The sequence below is a fragment of the Herpailurus yagouaroundi genome, unplaced genomic scaffold (assembly GCF_014898765.1).
Source record: "Herpailurus yagouaroundi ecotype Mexico unplaced genomic scaffold, PumYag 29, whole genome shotgun sequence".
Taxonomy (NCBI): domain Eukaryota; kingdom Metazoa; phylum Chordata; class Mammalia; order Carnivora; family Felidae; genus Herpailurus; species Herpailurus yagouaroundi.
The window spans coordinates 84,131,905-84,140,105 of NW_024412377.1; the positions used below are offsets into that span (position 1 = coordinate 84,131,905).

The 8,201-nt window shown below is 33.3% G+C and overlaps 1 long non-coding RNA gene across 2 annotated transcripts in view; it reads left to right on the forward strand.

Annotated features, from left to right (window-relative positions):
- LOC121013115 (uncharacterized) overlaps positions 1-8,201 on the forward strand; it is a 98,141-nt gene that overhangs the window by 17,326 nt on the left and 72,614 nt on the right. The window contains exon 1 of one of the 2 annotated variants that reach the window (XR_005782508.1): positions 1,968-2,066. The exons of the other annotated variant lie outside the window; for it this stretch is intronic. This is a non-coding gene — a long non-coding RNA (uncharacterized LOC121013115). Of the gene's footprint in view, positions 1-1,967; positions 2,067-8,201 lie in introns of those variants that run through there. 2 annotated transcript variants of the gene reach the window in all.

Here is an 8,201-nt window from a genome sequence, read left to right on the forward strand (position 1 = left end):
TTAAAAATTTTTGTGGGGTGCCTGGGTGGCTCAGTCTGTTAAGCATTCAACTCTTGGGTTCGGCTCAGGTCATGATCCCACCATTAGTGGGATCGGGCTCCCTGCTGTCAGCACGGAGTCCGCTTGGGCTTCTCTCTCTCCCCCTCTCTCTCTCTGTCCCCGCACCTGCTAGCATATGCACTCTAAGAATATGCACTCTAAGAATGCAGTATATATGGAGAATCACATATTCTGTTCAGGATCTTGGGATAGCCACATGAAAATCAACCTATTAGAAGAGTTTCCAGCTTTGCAAAATGAGTTTGAGAGCCGTGGATCCCTGACCAGCTGATCATTTATTTTGCTCTTCTATTTTTTTGTCTGTTGTATGGACAGTTAGACAGCAGTAAGGGAATTTGGATTTCAGGTATGCAGATTTTTCACACTTTGATACGTAGGGATGATTATTCTAAACAACTTATAGTACATATTTAAAAGAAGAAATGAAACTGGATTGAAAGTTCCCATCTTATAAAAATTGACAGTGAATGCAGAGACTCTCTAGGTCATCCTGTACAAATGAGCAAACATGGTGAATAGAATACAGAAAGTTAATACAAACTGGTATTAGAAAGTTAGTATGAACTGCCTGGATCCCTGGTTCAGTGCTACCTTGACTATTTTATTTAATATTTTTTAATACTTCTAATTATAAGATAAACACATGGTTATTCCATTTGGTATATTTAGAATCTAAGTAAAATAACACGTTTTTGAAATTTCTTTGTTGGACCTTTGAAAATTAATTGTAAAAATCAAGTTAGTAACTATGCAAGTGTATTGTGTCATAGCTTTTGCTCCATTGTTTGCTTTTCTCAATGTTATATATGTATTCATTGAGACTATATATAGGAGAGTTGATCACCTGGCCTTAGATCTCCAAGTATGATAAATATTTAAACACTGTTTACTTTCAAAAAGTTATTTAAAAATTTAAATAGGTAAATATTTCAAAGAAGTGAAAGGGAAACATTTAAAGTAGGAAATATTAGAAAAAGTAAATGGGAAATATTTCAAACATACTAAAAACCAGATTCATCAGTTTTAACAAATACTAGTATTCTGGCATATTTGCTTTTTATGTTTTTGTTGTTTTAATGAAATGAAAGGTCACAGAGACTGTCAAATCCCTTCACATTCCATTCCCACCCACTTCACTTCCCCAGGAGTAACTGCTATCCTGAAGTTGATGTGTATTCTTCCTCTAAGTTTTTATATTTCTGTGTATGTATGTACCCATACATTATATAGCCCTGCTCTGCCAAATAGGGTAGACACATTAATATCTGACTCTTTAAACTTAAATTAATTAAAATAAAATACATTCAGTTCCTCAGGAATGTTAGCCACATTACAACTGTTTAATAGCCACATGTAGCTTAGGCTATTGTATTGGGTGTGCAGATACACAACATTTTTATCATTGTGAGAAGTTCTCATATAAACCATTGTTTGCATGTTTTTAAGTTTATTTATTTTAATGTTTTTTAAAATTTTATTTTTGAAAAAGAGAGAGACCGAGCAGGAATGGGGAAGGGGCAGAGAGAGAGGGAGACAGTGAATCCAAAGCAGGCTTCAGTCTCCGAACTGTCAGCACAGAGCCCCAAGTGGGGCTTGAACTTACAAACCATGAGATCATGACCTGAGCTGAAGTCAGATGCTTAACCAACTAAGCCACCCAGGTGCCCCCATTTTTTGCATGTTTTAAACTTCATACAAATGGTATTATACTTTTAATATTCTGGAGATTAGTTTTAACTCAGCATTATGTTTTTGAGATTTATCTGCAATGACACACTGAATTATGGACATTTAGGCTATTTTCAGTTTTTAATTGTTAAAATAATGCTGCAGTGAGCACTTTTATGCATGTTTCTTTACACATACGTGTGAAGGCTTTCTTTTTTTTTTTCTTTTTTTTTTTTTGGGGTATGCATTTCTTTGTTGTAATCATTATCAACTTCACACACTGAGGCCAAATCATTCCTTAAAGTAGCTATTTCAACTTATGACTCAACCATCACTCTGTAAGATTTCCTTTTTTTCATATAGTTGCTGAAGCTTAATGTAATTGGACTATAGTATCAAATGTTATTTTGTTTTAATTTGCATTTCCCTAACATTTAGTGAAGTTGAGCAACCTTTTATATGTTTCTTGACCATTTGGATTTCCTTTTCTGTGAAATACCTATTTACATTTCTTTTTTTTTTAATTGTTTTTTTCTTTTTGATTTAGAAGTTCTTTATAATAATTCATTTTTGGTTGCATGCTTTATAAATTTGTCCTATTTGTGCCTTTTACTTTGTTTATGGTGTTTGGTATATTATATAGGAGTTTTAAAATTTACTATGTAAGAAGTTTTAGCTTTTCACTTTAATGCTTATAATTTTTTGATTCTTGTTGAAGCAAGTTTTACTTATTTGATGTCATATGGTTAATTTCCTGCTTTTTTCCTTAGAAATGTTATAATTTTGCTTTCTAGATTTAGCATTTTAAAATTACCTGGGATTTATTTTGTGAGACAGTGATCTAATTTTTTGCCCATATATGTACCTAATTTTCTTCAGATTACTTTTTTTAAATACTTTTTCCTTTTCCTAGTGGTTTGTATTGCCAACTTTTTCATTTACCAAATTGCCATATGTAGATGGATCTATTTCTGGGTTCTCTATTCTGTGTTGTTGATTTGTTTATCTTTGTGCCAGTATCATGCCATCTAAACTATCAGAGCTTTATAATAAGATGATGGCTGTTCAAGGTAAGTCTTGCCACCTTGTCTGTCTTCTTGAAAATTGTTCTGTTTTCAGTGTCTTCTCTCATGTGTGAATTATGGGGTCCTGTTGTCAAGTACTGTTAACAACTCTCATGGGATTTCTACTGGAATTGAATTAATAAAGTAATTTAGTGAGAATAGACATTTTCATGAAACTTAGTCTTCCCATCTACTATTATGGTATATCTTCCCATTCATTTATGTTTCCATTTATACCTGACAATAAAGTTTAATAATTTCCTTATAAATTATAAGAGGTCTTACTCTGATTTTGTTAGATATACTCTTAGGTACATTATGATTTTATTTCTATTGCTAATGAGATCTTCTATTACATTTCTACTTGGTTATTGCTTGTACATAGGAGTACTATTAGTTATTTATATTTTGATCTGGTATCCAGTAACCTTGTTGAACTCTATTATTAGTTTTGACACTTTGTAGATTCTCTGGGATATTGTATGTAATAATATTACCTGAAAATAATAACTACTGTTGAAATTGGTTAGGATTTCCTGTACTTAAGAAAAGTTGAATGTAGGCAGTATGTAGTAATGAACATTCCCATCTTGTTTCTGACATTAAAGTAAATGCTTTTAAAGTTTTCCCACTAAATGTCAGGTTAAGGAAATTTCCTTGCATTCTTAACTTGCTAAGAGGATCTTAATAAAAGGTAATGAATAGATGTTGAATTTTTTCTTAGATCCTTTTAAAAGTTTCTTGGATCTTTCTTGTTTTACATATTGATGTGGCAAAGTACATTGATTAATCATTGGCTTCTTGGGATAAAACTTGATCATGATGTAGTCTGTGTAGATACATGTATGTAGATAGGTAGATATGCAGATGATGTATATAGATGCACTCTGCATGATTAAAGTCATTAAATTTGCTAATATTTTATGTAGAATTTCTTTAATCTATGTTAGTAAATTTGAATATCCTATTGTTTTTTAAATACAGTTTTGTCATTTTGAGCATTAAGATCATACTAGCTTTATATAATGAGCTGAACAGCTTTCTCTCTTATTCTGTTCTCTGGAATATTTTATTTAAAATAAGGGTTATCTGTTTTTTATAAGATTTGGTAACACTTGCCTAAAAACAACAGCCTTGGCCCGGTGCTTTCTTGTGGATAGATACTTGGCTGCTGATTTAATTCTTTGATGTTTATAAATATATTCAAGTTTTCAGTACTCTTCTTGAGTCAAATTCAGTTTATTTATATAGGTTGGCCCAAAAGTCTTACTGCAGTTTTAAATTTGAATGACCTAAAGAGTAGAAATTCCACAGACTTGTAGAATTATTTGGATGTTTATTTAAATTTCTTTTTAGGTTTTATGTTTCTGAATCATAGAATAAATTTTCAGTCCGTGTTTGCCATATTTAGTCATAGGAACTGAAACAAAACACTATAATTAAACATTTGTTATTAAATTTCTGTATAGATTTTCCCACCTTGTTTTTTGTGCAATTTATTTATTGAACAGATCAATTTATTAATTTGTAAAGTGTCCCATTGTGTTGGCGATTCCAAAGACCACCCCAGGTTTATTGATGGGCTAGGGGGACTCAAAGGATTCAGCATATAGTTGTACTCCTGGCTATGATTTATTATAGCAAAAGGATACAGAGCAATATCAGTAAAGGGAAAAGGTGAATGGGGCAAAGTCTGAGGAAAACCAGGCACGAGTGTCTAAGAGTATTTTCTTAGTGCAGTTACACAGGTTGTATTTAATTCCCTCAGGAATGAGTTGTGACAACATGTGTGAAATGTTTAAAAGGGAAGCTTACTAGAGACTCAGTGCCCGGGTTTTTATTGGAGGCTGGTTATGTAGGCATCTTCTGCCTGGCATATACCAAAATTCTGGACTCGTAGAAGGAGAACAGATGTCCAGCATAAACCACATTGTACAAACAGGCACATTGAGCACTCTTATCAGTTCTGGGAATGGTGGGAACTCTACTGAAATACAAATTCTCAGACACCAGCTAAAGGCCAGTCTTGCAAACAGACTTTTCTAAGGATAGCAGTTTCAATCCTGCTGTATTAACTCTTTCCTGTACACCACAGTCAGGATTTGCTAATTGCATCTGAAGTGTTGTTAAATGTGTTACTCTCTCTCTATTCTCTGTCAACCAGTATTCATATCTACAGGCTTACACAGGCTTGATTTTTATTTGGCAAGAATATTTCATACATGGTGTTGTATACTTTCTTTTGCATCACATCAGGAGGCATAAGAGGTTGCTCTTTTTGTGTGTGTGATGTTAAGATTGATCAGTAGTTTCAGGTATTGTCAGCGTGATCTGTAGATTATAAAGTTCCCTATCTGCTATTTACCTAATGATTTTCTTAGCACCTGTTGATGATCATTGCCCAGATTCATCCTGCCATTCAGAGTTGTAAAATCTAACTTTCTTTTTCATATATTAGCTGGAATATTCTATAAAGAAGAACTTGCCCTCATCAACTATTCAGTTTTTCTGAGATACAGTTAATAAGAAAAGACAGGAAAAAATGCATGGTTTTTACCTTTTACTTACTAGTTTTCAAAATAGTAAGTTGGTTCCCTGGCATCCTCCAAAAGCAATTATGAACATTCATTTTTTATTATTGCTATGAACATACGGATTTTTAACACATTTAATATTTTAATCTATTGACATTATCTTTTTCCTAAAATTGTCACATCTTTTGCCAGCTCCTCAAGTTAGCTACTGAGCCCTTTTGACTCACCACCATCACCTTTTGATAACTTACTTGTTTTCTGGTACAGTCAGGTATTTCAGGCTCATCTTGTCTGTTTTCTACCCCAGATCTGGGATCAATTATTTTAAGTAACTCTATTTCCTTTTAGTGCAAAAGTTCCATTTGGAGACCACAGTTTAGATGTTGGGGGTGCTCAATGCTCTGGACTTGTCATTATTTCTAGACCTTAAAGTGGAAATATGATCAGTTAGGAAATAAACTTTTTTTAAAGAAAAATACTTCATGAATTTATCCTGATATTTCTAATTCAAATTTGGGATTACAAGGATTTTTAACTTTTTTTGGTTTTGTGCTTCTGAGTTTTTCTTTTAAGCTGAAAATGTTGGTTCCTAGTGACCTTAATACAAATAATTGCTGTTTATATATTGATATCAGTTGTCAACACCAATGCCATTATTAATAATATGGCTACTGAAATAGTTTAAATCTTCTTGCCACTATTTTGGTCCTTGTTGTACATCCCACTGACAATCTGTAATCAATCTGTCTCTTGATAGAATTGTTTGCTGTGTGTTTAAGCCATTGACTTGATACATGGATTAGTTTGTTTCAGTTTACTTTCAAATTTTGGGGAGTACTTTTTAAATTCTGGATTCAACTTTGTTTCATAATCATATCAGATATTTTCGGTTTCATAGTAAAATAAGATAAATTTAGAAAAGTCTGGCTTCTCTCCTTCTTTCCACCCTCTTTTTTTCTTTCTTACAGATGAATAATTTAGTTAGCTTTTGATTGATATCTACCTTTTAAAGTAAGTGGAATCAAATATGTGTGTCTATGTATTTGTATTTCCTTTCTTATATAAACATATGCTTACTATTTACACTGTTCATCACACAGCTTTTTTCATTTACTATTTCCTGGAGATCATACCATAATAGTATGTAAAAATTCCTTACTAGGATCTGTTGGTTTTTTTAAAAAAAATTTTTTAACGTTTATTTATTTTTGAAACAGAGAGAGACAGAGCATGAATGGGGGAGGGGCAGAGAGAGAGGGAGACACAGAATCTGAAATAGGCTCCAGGCTCTGAGCTGTCAGCACAGAGCCCCACGCGGGGCTCAAACTCACGGACCGAGAGATCATGACTGAGCCGAAGTCAGACGCCTAACCGACTGAGCCACCCAGGCGCCCCTAGGATCTGTTTTTTTATCTTACGTGGGATTACCATACCATGCATGTAACGTAAATTCAGACCTCAAACTTATCTTCAGGTTTTGCTCTTTCGTAGGAAACTGTTTTCCTATGTAGAGCTTTTGGCAGAGAACCCTTTTCCTTTCTTCTCTTCTGGGATTGTGAGAAGAGATTTTGTTTTTATTTTTAACACGTTTTTTTAAATAGGGTAAACAGCCCTGTGATTATCTGAACTTTTTACTCAGGTATCCCAGTTACTTCAGTTTAACTTCCCTATTGTGTGGGCTCCAAACCATGTATTACGTCCCTACTTATGGACCTTAAAACTTCAGCTACTGGCCCTTACACCTGTTTCTACTCTGTACTTCTCTAAGTTGTCATGCTGTTAGCTTTGGCTCTTGTAACTCTGGCTAGGGTTCTCTCTTTGCTTTTGGAGCCTGGGTATTTCTAAGCTATATATTATTTTTTTGGTTGTATTTTGTCTACCATTTCTTTGTGTTTGGAGCAGGAAAAATTCACTTTGTCATGTTCCTAGAAGTAGATCCACAGCATTTATTTTCTCTCACTCGTGTCTGTCATCCTTTTTTCTGTAATTAACGGGCTGAAGGAATACATGCACACATTCACAAATATGAGACAAGTTTTAAAGAAATATCTTATAACTAAAATTATGGCATTTCCTACAAAACAGTCCCCTCTTTCTTCTGCTTGAAAAGATTATTGATCTTCCGTAATAGTTATTTTACGTATTTTCAGTATATTCTCTTCCTTTTTCTCTTCTCTGCCTTACTTATTTTCCTTTTTTTTTTTTTTTTTCATCTACCTCTAAATCAAAGAAAAATCTGTGTTGAGAATCCAGGTCAACTAATGTTAGTGCTTTTTTCAAAAGGGCAATAAATAAAATTACAAGGCTTTTACACATTATAGTGAATATAAATTCTTTTTAGTAAAACAGAAAAAAATGACCAAAGTATGATTTGTGGATACAAGTGCAGATTCTTGGTTCAGGGTATTTTTAAAGTCATTGAAGAGCCTTTATCCAATGACATTCACTGCTATTTGATTTTATGTCTTTGTTTCACTTGTGCTGCCCTCTAACTTGGATCTTCCCTTTCTTTCTTTTATACTCCTCTATTTGCAGTGCAGGTGTTTCATTAAAACTGTATCTGGTATTGGCACGCCACAGATGAACTTTGATATTTCATACGTTTCACCTAGACCTTCTGCTGTGCATTTTTGCAAGTTAAAATATGGAGGCAATATTAATACACAGTAAATAACCTGGAAATGTGCAAATCATAGTTAAATCTTAGATCCCTTAAAGAGGTTTGTAGCTTTCAGAGAGACTCTTCTTTGGGCATGATATATTTACTTGGAACTTTGACCAGAGGTCAGAATTTTGGGAAAGTATTGGGAAAATTGTTTCAACTGTTTTTGAGTTTCTTGAGTGATAAAAATAATAGTAATTTTATTATTACTGA